The sequence below is a fragment of the Lepidochelys kempii genome, chromosome 13 (genome assembly GCF_965140265.1).
Source record: "Lepidochelys kempii isolate rLepKem1 chromosome 13, rLepKem1.hap2, whole genome shotgun sequence".
Lineage (NCBI taxonomy): Eukaryota > Metazoa > Chordata > Testudines > Cheloniidae > Lepidochelys > Lepidochelys kempii.
This window is the reverse complement of record NC_133268.1, coordinates 28233206-28253216: the sequence shown is the minus strand read 5'-3', so window position 1 is coordinate 28253216 and position 20011 is coordinate 28233206. Positions and strand designations below refer to the sequence as shown.

General features: G+C 41.9%; 1 protein-coding gene across 1 annotated transcript in view; it reads left to right on the top strand.

Moving 5' to 3' along the window:
* The window catches only part of CBFA2T2 (CBFA2/RUNX1 partner transcriptional co-repressor 2), a 97807-nt gene that overhangs the window by 11798 nt on the left and 65998 nt on the right, over positions 1-20011 (top strand). The gene's annotated exons all lie outside the window — the stretch shown is intronic.

Below are 20011 nucleotides of genomic sequence, written 5' to 3'. Positions count from 1 at the left end.
CTGTGGATGACAGGTTTATCTGGGATGATTGGCAAAGATTTATAAACTAAGAGGAGATTTACTTTACACACACCTCTCTCCCTCTCCCCTGTTCCACCCTGTCTCAGAAATAGGAAATTGGGATCACATTAAAGTCCTAATTGGTTTGGCTCCAGCAAAGGTTTGGCGGCTGCCAAATAGTTAATTTATTGTGTGAGAGTTTGGCCATGTGTTGAGAGGCAAATTTGCTTTAAGCAAGGGATCTTTTGTAAACTGAACATCTATTCATTCAGCAGGCTCTGTTTACAAGTGAGCTCTGAGCAGGCCCCAGGAGAAACAGGCCTGTTTTACATAACAATCAGAACACAACAGGGCCCATGGACTCCAACACAGCAGGAGAAGGGAAGAGAGAAGGTTTGGGTCTTTCGAGCCCTGTGATGAGCTGAATCAATGGATGCAGGGTTTGTCCTCTCTTCGTGTGTTAGAAAAGCTTTGGAAATACTTGGGCGAAACAGTTTAAAGGGGTTTTTAGTATGACATTAATTTTAAGTCTCTAAAATGTTTGTCTTCATGAAGGTAGGGGAAGCTCTGAGGAGAAACTTTTGGAAAGAGAAGCAGGCCTAGTGCTGTCACCTCTAGCACAACCTGGTGGGGAGACCTACAGGGTCGTTAGTTTTCTTTTCCTTTATGTTATGAGGAAGGGTAAACTGGAATGCACTTTTATCTGGCTGGCTTTCTGTAGCCCTGCAGGACCTTGCTTTGTTCTTGATCCCGGTACTCTGTGAGATCGAGATCGCTCTTGCTGGTGATAATTTTTCATGTTAGATTTGTTATCTCTGGCTCTTTTCTCTTGGGTCTGGTGAATCTAGTAAGGTTTGACTCATGTGAACTTGTGTGGGAAGAAGTCTCAGGCTGTCACATTGGCTTTAACTATAAACCGCTCTTATTTAGACTATCATCTTTGTTTGGTGTTCTTGACATGGAAGTTGCATGTAGTGGACAGGATATTGCAGACTGAGATGCAGTATCTCAGCATGGCTTTGGACTTGGCATATGGTTTGAAGAAACTGATAGGGACTAAATCATGGCTGTAATAAAAATTATCTTTAATTTATCACTGACAGTTAAATAACTAACTTTGTGTTAGGGACCCGCTTCCAGCTAAGAAGAAACAATGGTATTACTGAGGTGCCCAATGGCACCCTTATTGTCAATTGTCATTTCCATTACAAAATTGAGATCTTAAGGTTCAATATTTTGGCCATTTAATTTTCAGCTGTGAAATGTTCCATGCATGCTAACTACAAGGCAAGAGCTCAGAGGGGGATTTTAGGTGCTTAGCCCTGAGAAGGAATTTGTTCTTGTGCCTTCAGATATTTCAGAGTGCTGAGCGTTTAGGAGAAATTGGTAGGTGGTTGCAGCACACTCTCAGCAATACTTTTCCTTCTGTAACTTCCATCTGCTCCTCAAGCAACTTCCTTAGCTGTGCTAAAATCCATTAAGTCCTATTTATAATCCAAAGGCAAATACAATACAACCATTGATTTGTTTATGTAAATGTAACCTTTCTCCTGATAATTGTAATAATTCTGAAGACACCTAATGATAGTACAAAGTCAGTAAAGGTGTATTTTATGTATGTATCAAACACTTCCAGTGGAAACATGATCATTGTCACAACTGAATGTTAATCAATTTGTGTGTGTGTGTGTGGGGGGGAGTTGCAGAGGCATCAGTTCAACAAACAATATTAGATCAAGCCGAACCTCTTTGTACCAAAGCTGCTTCTGCCTGGGGCTGCCACATGCTATTCTGACACACAGACTAACACATTCAGGACATGTAGCACCCTCCGTTTGCCAGTTTTAGTGTTGAGATGATGGCAGGTTCAGGCAGCATTAACTGCTTTGTACAGACGAGTTGCGTGGGTGTTGGAGCAAACAATAAGGATTGTTTTATAGAGCATCTTTTCATCCCAAAGGATCCTAAAGAGTGTAAAATCTTGTCCAGGAAACTCTTCTGCACCCACCACTCTGGGGTTAACTACAGTAATTGTTTCATAGCACACAACAGTACCTAACAGTTTAGGCAGGAAGCAAAGAGGAATACTGTATCCAGTTGCAGAACAAAATAGAATTAATATCAGGATTTGCCTCAAATAGCAGAACTGTCTTCATTCCAGCTTTGCCCAAGTTGGATGAAAGTTTTCTCTCCATTGTCTTTTCTTTGTTTTAAAGAACATCGTACTTAAATCAAGTCCTTCTTAATGTAATGATTAAAAGTAGCAAATTTTAGCCAGAAATTCTTATGAGCTCCTACCACCCGCTGTGTTTGCAGTTCAGATTACTTTACCTGGGAGAGCTGTTGACCTTCCGACACCAATGGCCCAGCCTTTACTCTTTAAGCTGGTTAACTGCCTAGTTTGTATTTCACAATGTGCTTGAAAACTCCACCACCTTCATGAAACTGTTACATTCTCACTTTCAGAGATGCTTGGACCAGGAACCATTAAAAAGCAGTTAAACTAGCTTGGGGTCATGTGCCTCAGTGTAAACACCTGCCTCCTGTTTGGGTACTGTGGCTCAGGAAGGCAGCAGTGGCTGGAAGGTGAGTGTGGATCTGTGGAGGGGAATATATAATATATCGTTTGTTTGTTTTTTAGAAGTAGCCTACTTATCAATAACTGCAGTCCTCCATCATGGGGTAACTTTGTTGGAAGTAAACAGTGGCTGGGATGGTTAGAATATGGAACCGCCTTTCTGTCTGCATAAGCTTAGCATGCCAGTGGTTTGAATCTGCAGACCAGAACTCCTTTCCAACTGGCTACATTTACCAGGATGACTGCACCATCCACAAATGGGGGTGCATCAGTGCTTTTTGCACCTGTTTTGTAACACAGCAGTACAATATGCAGGGCATCCAAGTAATTTATACCCCAGCAAACACATCCTGGCATTGGGAACATGAGTTTCCATCTCATTAAGCTACTGGCAAAGCCTTGGTAATTCCAGTCACTGGTACAGTAGAGGAATTATCCCCCCAACACTGCTAGTTCTGTCAGTCCAGAAAATCACTGTTTATTCTCACCAGTTGTGTGTTTACATTTGAGGGAAGGAGAGATTGTGCTGAAACCATTGTGAACTGTTGCTTCAGTGTGGTCTGCTTTAGTGTTCTTGTTATAAGAACAAAGGGTTTTTTAAATACACATATATAATAGAGGATTTAGATGCATTGAATATAGCTCGGGGGATCTATACCTAGGTTATAATGTTAAATTTGTTTGGAATCTATGGTTTTTAAATACAACAGATTGCACTGATATTAAAGCTTACAGAGGCTAGATTGCTTAGCAGTTTATGGAGCCATTCATTTCTAGATCGACTGCAGCCCAGGTTGGCATTGGCAAAGTTATTACCATCTGACAGCTGTTTGTTGGCCTGTGTGAAATGAGTTGTTGGTTTCAGTCCATTCCTAGCAGACAGGTGTCCATATCACAGTTGGTCCCTTTTTGGCAGACTCACTGGAGATGCCAGGGATTAAATAGACCATGGAGACTGGGCTCTCAGGCTCCTAGAAGTGAGCCTCTCCAAGTAAGAGGTGAGGCATATTGATGGAAGAGTGGTATGCTTGTGTTGTGGGGTTTTTTTTGTGGTGAGGATGCAAGGGAAGTTTGCACTGCTTGTGGTTTTGCAGGTTTCAAAATATTTTGTGTACAGAAAAGAGAATCATGTACCCGTGGCCCTGTGTTTCATTACACAACTCGTAATAGTCTTATACAAAATACACTTTGGAGGTTTGTATTGCAGCCTTAATGAGAAAGGTCCATAAAGGAGAGGTCTTGCAGGTCTTTCATGAAAATCTCTGCACTTCATGAAATGCTCTGCTGTTTCTTCATTAAAACAGGATTATCTACTTGAGATTATCCATTCCACATGGGTTGGGCAAGCAGCACTCTTCCATTTTCATGTTAAAATCCTCTAGGCTACAGACAGCCATTGTAAATCGGCTGAGGTAAGGAAGAGTTTTTAGTATCCAGGAGGCTGAGCAGTGCAGAGTTTTGGAAATGTGACTTGAGATGAGAGGAGCTTTTATAAGTGTCAGTTCAATTATGTTTGACTTTTGGACCCATGGGACAGATTTGTGGGTTGTCTTTGCAAACGGCATCTTCAGCAATTCTTAACATTCAAGAGTCCTGTCTCAGAGATTCCTTCTGGCCTTCACTAATCACTTTTTTTTTTTTTTTAATCTAAACCTTAGAGAAAGAGTTCAGAGTTTTTCTAGACATGACACCAAGCAAATCAGTCAGGCAAATAGCTTCCATTTGCATAGAGATCTTCTGTATGGTGACCCCTCAAGCTTCTTTTGAAATGATGCCCTCAACCAGATTATTATGGTTGTCCTTGTTACACCCAAACATAGCATTGGCCACTGCAAAACTTTATCCCACTTCTAATGTAAGTTTATTGCATCTGATCCAGTTTCATAAAACTTAAATTCTAGTAAAGGTTCATCTCACTTGGGAAATACCTTTCACATAATCTTTTCCATATTTGGGCTGGGCAGGCTGAGAGAACTCACCCCTGTATATATGAGTACAGTATCTTTTCACCATTCTATACACCATGTCTGCAGTCGCAGTATGAACATCCCGTTTGCTTCCGTGGAAGCTTACGGGGAGTGGTCACGGTGGTGGTGAAGGTAGAAGTATCAATACATGTGGCAATCAGATTAATTACATAGTATTTTAGTTGTAATAAGAATTTGGACTCTTTAGGTCCTTTTTGAACTACTTTATTGTCCAAGCTGCAGGACCAAGTTGCACACAGGCGTAATTAGCCAACATATGAAAAATGGAGGTACTCCTTTGTTACAATGGACATGCCTTTGACATTTTCTCTAGATTTATAAACAAATAAAATAGAGCATATGTAAGGCTCTAGGTGCCTCTGCCATAAATTACAAAAACAAATAAAAACGTACATCACCAAAACTCCCCTCCCTTCTGCACATCTACCCCCAGTCAAAACCCACCCTGTTTTGTAGTATGTGTCTTGCAATGTGCGCTGCAGGCTAGCAGTCCTGGGCTATTTTAGATGTGGGGGAGCTTTTTCCAGAACTGAGGTCCCCTTTGGAGAATGCTCTAATGCCAGGCCCATCTCTTTTAAGTTATTGGGGTCCAGCTGGTGTGCCTCTGCTGATTGTGTGCATCAGTACAGCTGGAGGAGAGAGCCATTTAGGGCTTTATTGATCAAAACCAACACTTCATCTAAAGTCTGAAAAACCAACAGGCAGCCAGTGCAGATCATGGAGCACAGGTGTCATGCACTGTCAGCTGGAAGCATAACTTAATAGTGCAGAAAGCAGCAGCCTGCCTATCTTAAATTTCTGGATTGATTTAAAGTGTTAACCCCAGGTAGCAATTCTGAGGTGACAAAGACAAGGATAACAGTTGCCAGATCCACATCCAAAACAAGCATTTACAATTATCTAGCCAGGCGCAGGTGGTAAAATGCTTTCCTGGACATTAATGCTGTATGATCATTTGTGTACCAACCCAACCCCCAGATTACACTCATGCATTACAGTTGATAGCATCTCACCCTTGATCAAATATAGTGAAAATACGCTAGCTGTATCTTCCAGTTGCTTCCAGCATCAACTCACTGTCATCTGGACTGAGTTTCAACCTGTTTCCTCTCCTCTATGCTCATTCTCCCTGGGACAGTGGGCCTGACACTTAACAGCTGTCCAGGTCAAGAATATTTTTTCTGTCTGACTTTCAAACTTAATATGTGGGCCATTAAGAAACATTTTCTTATTGATGATTAATGGATCTTGATACTTTACATTTGTGTGAAAGTTGCGTTTTTAAAAAAATTATGGTTTAGGGTTGGCAAAAAACCGACCACATGAGACTCCAAGGACTTCATTGTTTTTGCTGAACTGTCAATCAAAAGCTAAGCAAATGTAAGTGACCCTTGTTCAATATAAAAATCTATGTGCCAAATTTCAGATCAGTGGCGTTTGAAATGGCCAACATTTTAAGTGACCAAATAGGATTCACAGTCAAAATGCTGATATGGCCTTAACGACATCAGTACTATAGGGAGCTGTTATAACTTTTATCTGCTTTTAAAGCACAAGGCATGGATGTGAAAGGCCAGGTGTTTGCCTTTAACTGCAGCTGCACCATCTGAGCAAACAGGTGGAGATGCTCAGGGTAGTCATCAAAACGCAGCTGATAAAAGTTAAGAAGACATCTAATGTGCTATTTTACATGAGTAAAATGGACCCCAAGTGGAATCACGTGCAATTAAACACAGCTTTACCTTAACATAGGTGTTGGCTGGACACAGGATTAATAAAATGAACAAAAAATAATGTATGTTTCAGATGTGTTTGTTCTCTCTGGGCAGCAAAGCTGTCAAATCAAACCAGCCATTTCAAAAACTGTTTGTGGGTCACTGAACTTTGGGCAGTTATGCCTACTTCACAGGACTCTTAATGCCAAACCCTGCACGTTACTGAGAATGTTGTACTTTAAAATTGATGTTTTTTGCTGTCTCCCTTGAGGTCAATTCTGTTTCATTTAAATTAATGATTAAATTGAAAAAGATTGCATTTTTAAAATTGTTTTTTGTGTGAATTGGCCTGTTGGAATTTTCCATGGAACTATTTTGTAGGCAAACCCTGATTAACTTGAATCCCTGCACAAACTTTTGACAAACTGTTTAAACTAAACATAAAACCTCTGTAGAAGTCCTCTGATCTACAGTAGTGTGATGTTGTAATTCAGCAGATGTTTTTGTAATGTAAATGAAAATTCTACTCTTTGAATGGTCCTCTTAAAGGCTTGTACGTGTACATTTATTATTTATTGTGATTGCAGTAGTACCTGCAGGCCATGGTCTGAGCCCCGTTGGGTGAGGCACTATGCAAACAGGTAGCTAACTATAAGTTAGTCCCTGGCTCAAAGTGAAAAGGAGTACTTGTGGCACTTTAGAGACTAACCAATTTATTTGAGCATAAGCTTTCGTGAGCTACAGCTCACTTCATCGGATGCATACTGTGGAAAGTGTAGAAGATCTTTTTATATACGCACAAAGCATGAAAAAATACTTCCTCCCACCCCACTCTCCTGCTGGTAATAGCTTATCTAAAGTGATCACTCTCCTTGCAATGTGTATGTTAATCAAGTTGGGCCATTTCCAGCACAAATCCAGGTTTTCTCACTCCCCCACCACACACACACACACACACAAACCCTCAAGAATGCTCAGGCATTCTTACAACTACAGTACCCACCTGCGGAAGTGAAGAAACAGATTGATAGAGCCAGAAGAGTTCCCAGAAGTCACCTACTACAGGACAGGCCTAACAAAGAAAATAACAGAACGCCACTAGCCGTCACCTTCAGCCCCCAACTAAAACCCCTCCAACGCATTATTAAGGATCTACAACCTATCCTGAAGGATGACCCAACACTCTCACAAATCTTGGGAGACAGGCCAGTCCTTGTCTACAGACAGCCCCCCAACCTGAAGCAAATACTCACCAACAACCACATACCACACAACAGAACCACTAACCCAGGAACCTATCCTTGCAACAAAGCCCGTTGCCAACTATGTCCACATATCTATTTAGGGGACACCATCACAGGGCCTAATAACATCAGCCACACTATCAGAGGCTCGTTCACCTGCACATCCACCAATGTGATATATGCCGTCATGTGCCGGCAATGCCCCTCTGCCATGTACATTGGTCAAACTGGACAGTCTCTACGTAAAAGAATAAATGGACACAAATCAGATGTCAAGAATTATAACATTCATAAACCAGTCGGAGAACACTTCAGTCTCTCTGGTCACGCGATTACAGACATGAAAGTTGCGATATTACAACAAAAAAACTTCAAATCCAGACTCCAGCGAGAGACTGCTGAATTGGAATTAATTTGCAAATTGGATACAATTAACTTAAGCTTGAATAGAGACTGGGAGTGGCTAAGTCATTATGCAAGGTAACGTATTTCCCTTTGTTTTTTCCTACCCCCCCTTCCTCGGACGTTCTTGTTAAGCCCTGGATTTGTGCTGGAAATGGCCCACCTTGATTATCATATACATTGTAAGGATGAATGCATCCGATGAAGTGAGCTGTAGCTCACGAAAGCTCATGCTCAAATAAATTGGTTAGTCTCTAAGGTGCCACAAGTACTCCTTTTCTTATTGTAAGGAGAGTGGTCACTTTAGATAAGCTATTACCAGCAGGAGAGTGGGTTTGTGTGTGCAGGGGGGGAGGGGGGGGATGAGAAAACCTGGATTTGTGCTGGAAATGGCCCAACTTGATTAACATACACATTGTAAGGAGAGTGATCACTTTAGAAAGCTATTACCAGCAGGAGAGTGGGGTGGGAGGAAGTATTTTTTCATGCTTTGTGTGTATATAAAAAGATCTTCTACACTTTCCACAGTATGCATCCGATGAAGTGAGCTGTAGCTCACGAAAGCTTATGCTCAAATAAATTGGTTAGTCTCTAAGGTGCCACAAGTACTCCTTTTCTTTTTGCGAATACAGACTAACATGGCTGTTACTCTGAAACCTGGCTCAAAGTGTTCACAGTCTAAACACTTGACATCAAAAGGACTGTTCTCAGTGGTTGAAATTAAGCATGTACATAAATCTTTGCAGGATCAGGAGCCAATAATTTAATCCAAGGGGAATCCAACTGAATAGAAAATATGAAAACTGCAGGTTTTTGTCTTTGAAATATTCAGCACAGTTGTCACTTATTTGAAGTTACCTGATAGTTCATGATTTATTTATTTTTTAGCTTATTTGTCAAATACACCCTCTTGAGCACTGTATTTACACTGCTGTAGGAAGCTTTCAGTCAAGCAGTGCTGGGTGGGAGCAGGCCACTTGGATTTCTTTTAAAAATAAAGGGGCTGATGATTCTAGTGGGGTGGGAGGAGGTATTGTTTCATGGTCTCTGTGTATATAATGTCTTCTGCAGTTTCCACAGTATGCATCCGATGAAGTGAGCTGTAGCTCACGAAAGCTCATGCTCAAATAAATTGGTTAGTCTCTAAGGTGCCACAAGTACTCCTTTTCTTTTTGTATTATGATGATAAGGTACATTACTAATTAGTTCTATGTTGTGGTGTTGAGAATAAAACCCTATGCTTTTAATTAGAAAACGTGCATTTCTATGATGGACATATTCATGGCAGTGGGGCATTTTCCATTAATGAGGTATTTTTGATGGAAAAGTAATTTTTGAAAGCTTTGAGTATGATTTATTCCTTTGTATTTATTGATAACTCCACAAGGGACGTCACTATTTATTTGATGTGGCCAGGCGCTCATCTACCATGGTGGTGGGCAGCAGTATAAAACCCTAAAATAGACAGGTCAGCTTAATCCTCTGTCAGGAATAAGCAAAGCCAAAACACACAGATTTACACTGAAAAGTGCCAGGCTTGGAGTTTTGATGATGCTCACTGCACTTCCCTATTTGAACTGGACCCATGCTTTCTAGGTAGCTACTAATGGTTAGCATTGGTGTAGTTCTTAAGTTTGTAATGGAAGATGGGTTGGTGTGTTCTGTCAGCATACACTTGATTTCAGATGTTTCTCCTGTGGCACTGGCTTAATATTAGTTTTTGAGACCTAACACAACATATAAGGGAAGTTACAGTGCATAATATGTTTGTCCAATGAAATAAATTCACAGCGAGTAATGCTACTGTATTTACGGTGTTAACTTAAGTTGCAGTTTTACTCTGAAAAGGTGTCTGTATAAAAATGGCCCCATGCTACATAGCAAATCTGCCCTTGTGTGAGTATTCAGTCATATCTGCTCACTTTAGTGACTAAAACAGTTTTTTTCTGCTTTTTCCTCCTGTTCACCCTGCTGAGCCAGCACACCTAAGGGAACGAGCTGGAGTTGATATCTTTCTTGTGTATCCTCAACGGAATTGTTTATTAAATTCTAGAGACAAAGGTGGGGGAGGTAATATCTTTTATTGGACCAACTTCTGTTGGGGTGAGAGACAAGCTTGCTGTCTTACACAGAGCTGCTCTTCTTCTTCAGGTGACCCTCAGTCCCATCATAATTTTTTGTCTGTGAATTTTAAAAGAGCTTAGACTATTTTTGCTCAACGTAGCAATCCAAGAGCTCACTTAGGAGAAGCACTTCTCACCAAACTTGTAGGAATGCTAATATTGTTCCTGGAAACTTGTAATCGTGAACCTCCTCGTGACATACTTCATGGTGCTGGAAGAAAGCCTCATTTGTGACAAAAGGTGAAGGTAAAGATTTTCAAACATGTTGGCGTGGAAGTTGGGCTCCTAAATCCATATTTAGGGGTTTACAGATTTAAGTGGCCCAATTTTCAGAGGGTACTGAGCAAGGTGAAGGGCTGCTGCTGCTGCTGCTGCTTGAGGCACCTTTGCAAAATGAGGCAACCTTTTCTTTAGTTTTCTTAGTATGGATTTTGGAGCCTAACTTTAGGTCCCTAGACTTGGCATAAATTTTGTCCTGAGGTAAGTTTGTTCATGATATAGTAATAGTATCACATTTTTCTTTAGCAGATCACGAAGTGCTTGACAAAGGAAGTCAGTGTCATTATTGCCATTTTACAGATGGGGAAACTGAGGCACAGAGTGACGCAGTGACTTGCTCAAGGTCAGCCAGCAGGTCAGTGTCAGAGCTGGGAGGAGAACCCAGGTCTCACAAATCCCAGTCCGGTGATCTCTCCACTAGACCACATTGCCTCCTTAAAACAGTGCAGAATCAGGAAAAAATAACTTTGCTGGGCAGGATTTAGAACATAACAACGGCCATACTGGGTCAGACCAAAGGTCCATCTAGCCCAGTATCCTGTCTTTCAGCAGTGGCCAATGCCAGGTGCCCCAGAGGGAATGAACAGCACAGGTAATCATCAAGTGATCCATCCCCTGTCGCCCATTCCTAGCTTCTGGCAAACAGAGGCTAGGAACACCATCCCTGCTCATCCTGGCTAATAGCCATTGATGGACCTATCCTCCATGAACTTATCTAGTTCTTTTTTGAATTCTGTTATAATATTGGCCTTCACAACATCCTCTGGCAAGGAGTTTCACAGGTTGACTGTGCGTTGTGTGAAAAACTATTCTTTGCTGTGTTTGCAACCCAAACACTGAAGCTACTGGGTAGTGAGAGCCAGACTGGACCTGGGCTGACTGCCAAGATACAAGTAGTTGCTCTTGAAGATCCCACTAAGTGCTTATCTGCATCTTTAGGTTCCTAAATACCTTTAAAAATTGGCCTTTTGTACTTAGGTAGCCGCCAGTTTTTGCTCTGAGCCATAGTGCCGTGGTTGCTGCTGCATCACTATCCCAAGCAATGCTGCCCAAAAGCTATTGACTCTTCATGGCGCAGCCCGACATTGTCCGAGAAGGAGCAATGATGAGGGCTGCCGCTGCCTATCAATAATGGGGATATTTGAACAAGCAAGCAGTTAGCCATACTTCTCCCCAGTTCCTTCCTTCTCCCACTCCTTCTCCGTGCTCCCCCAGACAAAGATCCCAGCTGGCTGGGCTGGCAGGCTGCAGAGGAACAGCCTCCTGGGTCCCTCCCTCTCTCCTTTGGTTTATTGATTGAGGTGTATGCTTTTGGAGGTGCAATGAGCATTTGAGGCAGGGAATGAAGGGTATGGGGAGGTAGCTGAACTTGGCGTAAATGTGTCGGGGATGAAAGGAGTAGAATGAGTTTATTTTGGGGACAAGTGATTGATGGGGTTCTGTATGTCTAAGGAATAGCTGGGGAGTTGAGGGTAGAATTTGCAGGGATGATGGAATTTCGGGAAGGAAGAGAAGAACTTCACAAAGGAGAGAAACAGGATGGTAAAGGAAGGAAAGCGAAAAGATGCTGAAAATGTGCAGGAGAGACACCAAGAAGGAAGGAAAATTAGGAGCAAAGGGCAGTGTGAAGGGAAGAGCAAATGAAAGGGAGACGCTGGAATTTACAATCTTAAAAGTTACAAGTTGGTGGGAGAACAAACACTTGCAATAAGTTGTGCATCAACTAATATCTTTGCATGTTCCAACACCACAGCATGGCTGAAATCCGACCATTCTTTGTCTGACCTCCACTCTTTTCCCTTGGCCATTCTGGTTTTTGATTGGCTTCCTGTACTAAGTGAAACCACAACCTTTCAAACTCCTCCAGGCAGAATGAAAGGCACATGGCATCAGTGTAAGAGGAGCCCCTTGCAGTCTACTGTGCTTGGGTGGGCGTGCTGGTTCTTTCGTAAACTAATAGCTCCCAGCAGTGCTGCTAAATCAGACTTCATGGAGCCAAGAGCTGAGAGCTTGAAATACCACTGCAGGCACAAAAGGTCTGTCTCTTTTCCAACTGCCACCATTTGTTATGAGGCTAATGATCCAGAGGCCCAATTGACAACAAGAGCAGGCTGCCAAAGATTGCCTTTGGGAGGAAAAAGTTCACATTTAGATAAAAACAAAACCGAAAGTTAAGTCACCCTTTATTTTTTGTCTTTGATCAGGGAGGGGCATGAGAGAATTCCATTCAGCATTACATCTGCAAAACTAACAAAAGTTTGGCAACAATCGGCATTCTTATTTATATTACTTCATTGGAAAGTGCTACTTCAAATCCATTAGTTGGTGGTTTGCAGTGCAGTGTTGGTCACAATTTTATAGCTTCTGGGTGCACTGCAAAATAGTCTTTTAAAGAGAGGTTGTGGTTTGGGTTAGAAACTTGGGTTTTAAAACTCAAGTTATCGGGTTAGTGACTGCTGTAGTCTGCCATGAAAGCAAACCTGGACTAGATGACCTATTGAGGTCCCTTCCAGCCCTACATTTCTATGATTTCCTTCTGTGCCTCTCCAGTACCATAACATATTTAGGCACTGTAATCACGCAGAGGTAGTAAGGTACATGGGGAAGCAGCCACTTGATAGCAGATATTATTCAACTAAAATTTTGGGGTTTTTTAAATGCAATTTCAAAAGAAAACCAACAATATTATTTCTGTGTAATGCTTGTGAATAAGAAATAGAAACCCATGTTGAGGGGTTAAAAACCTCTATTAAAATAGAGATGTGATGACAAAGAAACAAAACAAGCTATTGGCTGGGTTGGGAAAAGTATCAGCCTTTAAGGAATAAAGTAATGATAGAGGGAAGTACAATACCAGGAAGTAAACTGCCTCTGTGGGACAGTATGTTTCACAGCTTACTTGAGGTGTTTGGGATCCATCACATTCATTTTATTGTGAATGTTATTCCTACAACAAGAGAGAATTCAGCAAATCACAGCATTGAAAATTCCTGTTTCAGTAGATTTTTAACAGTCTCTGCTACTGTTTTCCTAGATCTTCCGCTCTTGGGGGGGGGGGGGAGGGTTGGGAGGGGGAGGGACTAAGGTTTGAATAATTGTTTGGGGTGGGGTTCAAAGTGAATTGAGGGATGCTTCTAACAAGTCCTGTATATCCCAAGGATGTGCAAAAGAAGAGTGATGTGACTGAACATGGAAACAGGCTTTCAAAACTCTCTAAATGTGAATGCACAGTCATTTCAACCTGTGAGACAGGACTTGTGGGCACAAAGGGACACAAAAGATTGAAGCCCTTTAAATACATAGCCCAAAATGTCAAAGATTTTCAGTGTGGTTTATAAGAGAGTAATGCTGGAGGGTTTTTGAAGTGACTGAGTGTGGTGATTGAGTTTGCCAGAAAAAGATTTCAGCCAGTTTACATTCCAAAGGTGGTAAATATTCCTAATCATCCTGACTGAGATGACTAGTTAAGAAAGATAAGAGTTGCAGAAATGGGAGTTATGAGGATATATATCTTTTTAATGAACACCTGAAGTTGAACGAATCCAGAATCTTGTATCTTTTCATCCTGCCACTTGGAAAATATTGTTGTTACAGAGCTATTGAACTAACTGTTTAAATTTAATCCTCTGCAGGCTGGGTTTTACTCTTTCCAAATAGGATTACTCATATTTTCCATATTTCAGTGTTTGGTTTAAATACCCGTGACGGCTACAGGGACTTGGATTTCTGGTCAGGGCAAGGGTGTTAGATTTAGAAAAAGTTCCTTTTGTTGGAAAGGATACAAAATTCTCAGGTATTTTTTTTCTTCACTTGTGAGGTAGAGTGGCAACAATGAACAGGTAACCTTTCCTTCCATTTTTCTCATGTGGAAAACATTATCTGTACAAATTCAGTAGACTGCATTGTAGTAAGTGTCTGTCTGCTTAATTCATTGCTCTTGAACTTTCATTCCCAACTCACTTCTTAGCCCACCTTGCTGTTAAATGAAATTCCTTGCATCCCCAGTTCAAACTTTGAAATAAGTTGACATCACCTGGTGTATATTCTCCACCTACCAGACTGCGGGGGGTGGGGTGGTGAGAGCTTGGGATCTTGCAGCGGGGTGGTGGGGTAGGGGCTTCTGCCCAGCGGGGAGAGGGGTATCAAGGCTTCAGCTTCACAGGGCACACCTGCCGGGGCTTTGGGCTTCCACAGCAGTGGGGCTGAAGCCCCGACAGGTGCAACCCTGTCTCTCGAACTTCTGAAGATTGTCTTATGTGGTTCAGAGGGTCAGTAAGTTTGGTCACTCCTGACATAGTAAAACCAAATGGTAAAACCCTGACTGCTTAGTGCATGTAAATAATCAACATTAATTGCACTGGTACCAACAGGTGGCCAGCCTGTTATGGTAGACAAGCCTGCTAACAGAATCGGCCATGTGCTGGTTTAAACAATGAACTTGTTGAAACAGGTATGTTTAAGTGTACTGAATTTACTGCACACCAAGAGATCTAATCTCCAGTCAGTGCACCTGAGAGGATGGCTTCCGTGCAGCACTCTTGCGAACTTGAATGAGCATTATCCATGTTTCCCCCCAGACAGCAATAGGCAGTGAGCTTCCCCTGAACCTTCAAAAGCATCCAAGTCTGCTGTCCCTTCCTGGATCTAGTGGCTTTCATATAAGGAATAAAAGGGGCAACCAAACGTTTGACTTTCCTGCCAAACTTGGAGACTAGAAGCGGAGAAGGATTCCAATTGGTTTCCATCGCATTCCATTTAGCATGAATTTACAGTTTCCATTTACCCTGACAAATGACTTTGGCTGCCCTGGTACTTTTGGATTTATTTTCTATGCAGTGGAAAGTGGGGAGCTTAAAACGGTAAATACTTTCCATGGTTGCCATGAATAAATGTGAGGTGTCTTTCCAAGATAGGAGCCCAGAAAGCAAAAAATAAAGCCACGGTGCATCATGAAATATGTGAGGAATTTAATAGAAGTTAAAGCACGTTCAGATTTTCTCTGTTTGCCGGGGAAATGGACTGTGATAGGCATAAAAATTCCACTGGAAACTGGAAAAATTCTCCAGATTTCTCTGCTTTCCCAGAAACCACAGCTAGCAGCATATATCAATAGTCTGCAGTGTTCAAGCTTTGTTTTCATAGTTCTTTCCATGGAACGTTCCCATGTGAAGAAAGTAGAACCAGATTAATGCACAGAGACGGGGAGAGCAATTTTCCTAGCCGCTGCATGCAGTATTAGTTCTTTCCATGGTGGTGTCCGCGCACAGTATCAACATCTGGATTGCAGAATCCTTAGCGATGGCTGCTGTCAGAGCAAGCTAGCTAGTTGCCTGTTTTAACTAGGGATCCTGCTTGATGTCTGTCAATTTACATGGTTTATTTTTTCTTGTTGGTAGGTCTTGTCTTTATATTTTTTCCTTCTGCTGGCAAAGGCGCAGGGAGTGGATGGTTAGCTTAGCAGAAAATTTGATTCAAGAGACCTGCTCCAGAGAAATACCACCATAGTTGAAGGATTTGCTTTGTTTCTCAGTTGCTGAGCTTTTGTAGTAAGGAGTCACCGATAACTTATTTTGAAATACTTTCCTTTGTAAAGAAAAGTAAACGATACAAAACCATTCCCTTTTGGTCTAGTGAATGGAATACTGAGCAAGGGGTTTGGAGATGGGTTGCATTGATGGGCTGTGTGACCATGGGCAAGTCACGTAAGACTTGATCCAAAGCTCATGGAAGTCAATGGAAAGACTCCTGTTGACTTCAGCAGGCTTTGGATGAGGCCTCTAATCAAGGTTCACTCGCCTTTGTAAAGTGATTGATAGCTATAGATTAAAAAACATCCATATAAGTGCATATTTTTCTTTATTACAGTGATGCCTCTTTCTGTCACAATGGGTATATCTACGCTGCAAATAAAAACCCGTGACTGGCCTGTGCCAGCTGACTTGGGTTTCCAGGGCTTGGGCTGAAGGGCTGTTTTGTTGCAGTGTAGGCTTCCTGGTTTGGGCTGCAGCCTGAGCTCTGGGACCCTCCCACCTCAAAGGGTCCTAGAGCCCGGGCTCCATCCCAAACTCGGAGGTCTACACAGCAATGAAACAGCCCCACAGCTTGAGTCCAACGAGCCTGAGTCAGCTGGCATGGGCCAGCTGCAGGTGTCTAGTTGCTGTGTAGACAGACCCTATAAGGCTACTCAGTGCAGTGCATCTCTGTTCACCTTCATGAGAAGTGGGTATGTCTCTTCTCTTGTTTTGACACAGGCAAGTAAAGTAACATTTTAAATTCTCTTTTAAATTTGGTAAAGGGTGGGCAAATTTTCCTAATAGCTCTGTAACGCTGAATTAATATATCTGTAAACTGTTTTTAACATCCTTGACGTCTCTGATTTTTCTCCACTTAAAAACTATTTTCAGGGTTGTGAAAATAAGGGGAAAGATTTGTTTTGCCGCTGAGTGACAATTGACTGCTACAACAAAAGTTAGTGGTCTCAAAGGCATTCTTGCATATAACGACTTGAAATAAAATTTTGTAGGACATTGGGGTTTTGTTTTTTTTTCTTTAAAAATACCTAAGAATAAGTTGTTTGGGGGGAATCCTCAACAATTCATGTGCCTGTTGACAAAGTAGTTTTCTTCTGATGGCTCCTCAGAAGCTTTCTGCCATTGATGGGGTGGTATCATGAAGTGCCCTTGCTATCAGAGTAGCTTTCTGTCATTTTAATAACACTGGTACGACACATCCAATCAAAGCCACTAGTACAACAAGGATTTGAAAAACTTGTGTATACTGCAATGTGCCTCTTTGCACAGAGTATGGATGTGGTCCCAATCACACACCTCAAGGCGTGGGAATCTTAGTCGCCCATGGTTATACTCTGAAAAGTGGCTCTCTTAAAAAGGCACTGTGAGGCTTCATATTTGTATCCAAATGACTTGAGCGACTTTGCTCATGTTACAAGAAAAAAGATGTTTGACCAGATCCATCTGGGCAGTGTGTCCATATTACACTGCAACATGTGGGGAATCTGATTGTAGAGCTGGTATATTTGGCCCTGGGAGGATCATCCCACCACATGGGGGACTTATACGGTCATAGAGCCTCCTCTGCTACACCCTCACACTGCTGCCAGCATATGGGGTTGACTAGAGGAAAGATGATGTGGCTGGGACTTTCTTGTGCTGTGTCTGTTCCTGACTGCAGTTTTGGCCTCTTGGGGCCGTTTGCAGCCAGAGTTAAAGCAGTCTATGCCTGTTCTAATTTATACTTGGGAACTAGCTGTATGTACAGCAGAATTGGGTGGAAATCAAGAGCAAGCTCTATGCCATCTTTTTGTATTCTCCGCCTCCCCCGCCCCGCCCTTTAATCTGTGCTCCTTAGCAGTAGCTGACAATAGTCTGGCCTGTTTCTTTTAATGCTATATCCTGCAAACTCACTTTGAGTTCTGGAAACTGAGATGGGTTCTTTGGCTTATGCACGGTAACCAATAACAAGGGATTTTGCAGATGGAACCTAGTTGACAAAGCAAAAAAAAATAAAATAAAATAAAAATAAAAAAAATATTCAGTTCTCTCTCTCAGAGCTGGGCTAGCTACCAGGACTTAAAGGAAAAACTTTTTTTGTCACAAAACAAAGATATGAATCTGAACCACAGAGCACATCTGTTGAGTAAGGTGCCATTCTTATACAGTCATGCTTCTGACTGTATAAGGATGGTGAGATGCCCCCAGGGCCTCTGAATTTGGGGGAATACATTTGCACCGCAACAATAATAAAACAGTATTTAACAGTTTTTGTGAAGCTGTTGCATTAATATTTTCCCGGTTTCCCTAATTGTGTTGTTTAGTCCTTGGACTGAACTAGCTGTCCGCAGCTGTTGCAAATTGACTTTTCCCCTGGTGGTGTTTGGGACTGCAGGCCAAAACATGAGGAAAATAGTTCTTAAATTTTAAAATTTTGGGTTTTTTTATCTTTTTTAAACTTGTTTTTGTCTGCATAACTAAGATGCACTTTTTTTCTCTCTTGTTTTGTGAAATATTGAGAGCCTCAGTATTTTGCATGTGCTTTGTAAAAGGCGATAAACACACCCAAAACCCTAACTTTTTCAAATGAAACCTCTCATGAACAGATTAGTACTTCACCTGCTTTAATCTCTCCGATGTAAACTGTTTTACAGAACAGTTGCATAGCTGTAGGGGACTGATTGCAAATGTAAACTCTGGTTCAATTTCTTTGGGGCAGAAAGGCTAAATGTGTCAGCTCTCCAAGTGATACCCTCCCCTAGCCGTTGGAATGAATCACGTCGTTCAGATGTACTATACTAATAACAAGCATAGTTGAAAGTGAACTCTCTTGCAAAGGGAAACTATTGTAAAGGGACACTTAGGTTTACTAATTTCCATTTGAACCCTTTCTTCTCAAGGAAACTGAAATTTTAACATCATTTTGTTATAGCTAACTTTCTTATTGATGCACTGACACCTTGGTTGTCACTTCATGGGACATAGAGATCTGAGAATAGGCTGAAACTAGTGCCCCCTGTGCTGGCTGGTTGACTGACTGTAGAGCACAAATAAATAGAGGCTTTGGGGATATTTGAATAGACCTTTTTTTTTTTTTAATAGTTAAATATAGAAAACAATCCCCACCAACTAAGTTTTAAGAGGGGTGAAGCCTTGTGATTGAATGACTTCATATGTTATTTAGGAGGAAATTCTCCTTTGTGAGCAGACACCCCATTACCATGCTCTGACAGAGTGCTGCCCAAAGGGAAGGATGGCACACATGTTCGGTCCTGTAAATCCTGATTGTGGCTCTGTGGGCTGAAACTCCAAAGCTGAAGACAGAAGCATGTGTGAGTCCAGGGTGTTGTTATTACTGAGTTGGTAGGGGGCACGCTCAAGTGACTGGAGTTCTTTCCCTCAGTACCTCTAACCCCACCCTTGCTGCTTAGGAAGGACTAGCTCCGTCTCCCACAGAGAACTGTTTTAACCTTTACTTTAAAAGCTCCTCCTCTCCCTCCCTATCCCCTTCTATTCCACCCTCCCAAGAGAAATGAGGCGTTCTTGACTTGACTTGGGAATGATGAGAAACAGGGCAAACTGGGGATGAAGAGGGAGATGAGACACTGAAGTGGCCATGTCTGTTGTGAGCCTGGGGCTGTGGGTTTCTGAGGACCAGTAACCAAACAAAGCACTGGGAATTTAATAACTGAGAACCACCCTTACCAGTTTTGGGTCAGTAATTGGCCAGCATCCCTGGGTTCTAATTGTCTGAGGCCATTCATTTTCTGTATAAGTTCCAGTAGCCTGGGGCCTGTTCCTGCAAGTATTTTTATCATACATAGTACTCTCTGCCTGGAGTAGTCCCATTGCACGTTGGCCCTTAGATATCATTGTGGTAGAATCATGCAGTAAAATTCTCAGGGAAGCTAAATAACTATCTACCATCCATCATCAGCCACCTCTGCCATATTTGTGCCAATGATCTTCAGAGAATTACATCTTAATCAGGATTTCCCCTTTTTTAAGTCAGCATTTGGTAGTCTTGGCAATGTTGGGCTTTACATTGTCATTAGGTGCTGGGAGTTTTGTTGAGCTGCCTAGCTTTCAGACAAATAGATGGGAAACTTTCAGTGTTGCCCACAGGATTTTTAAAAGGGCCATGTTACATGTTTGAACCTGCACAGCTCAAG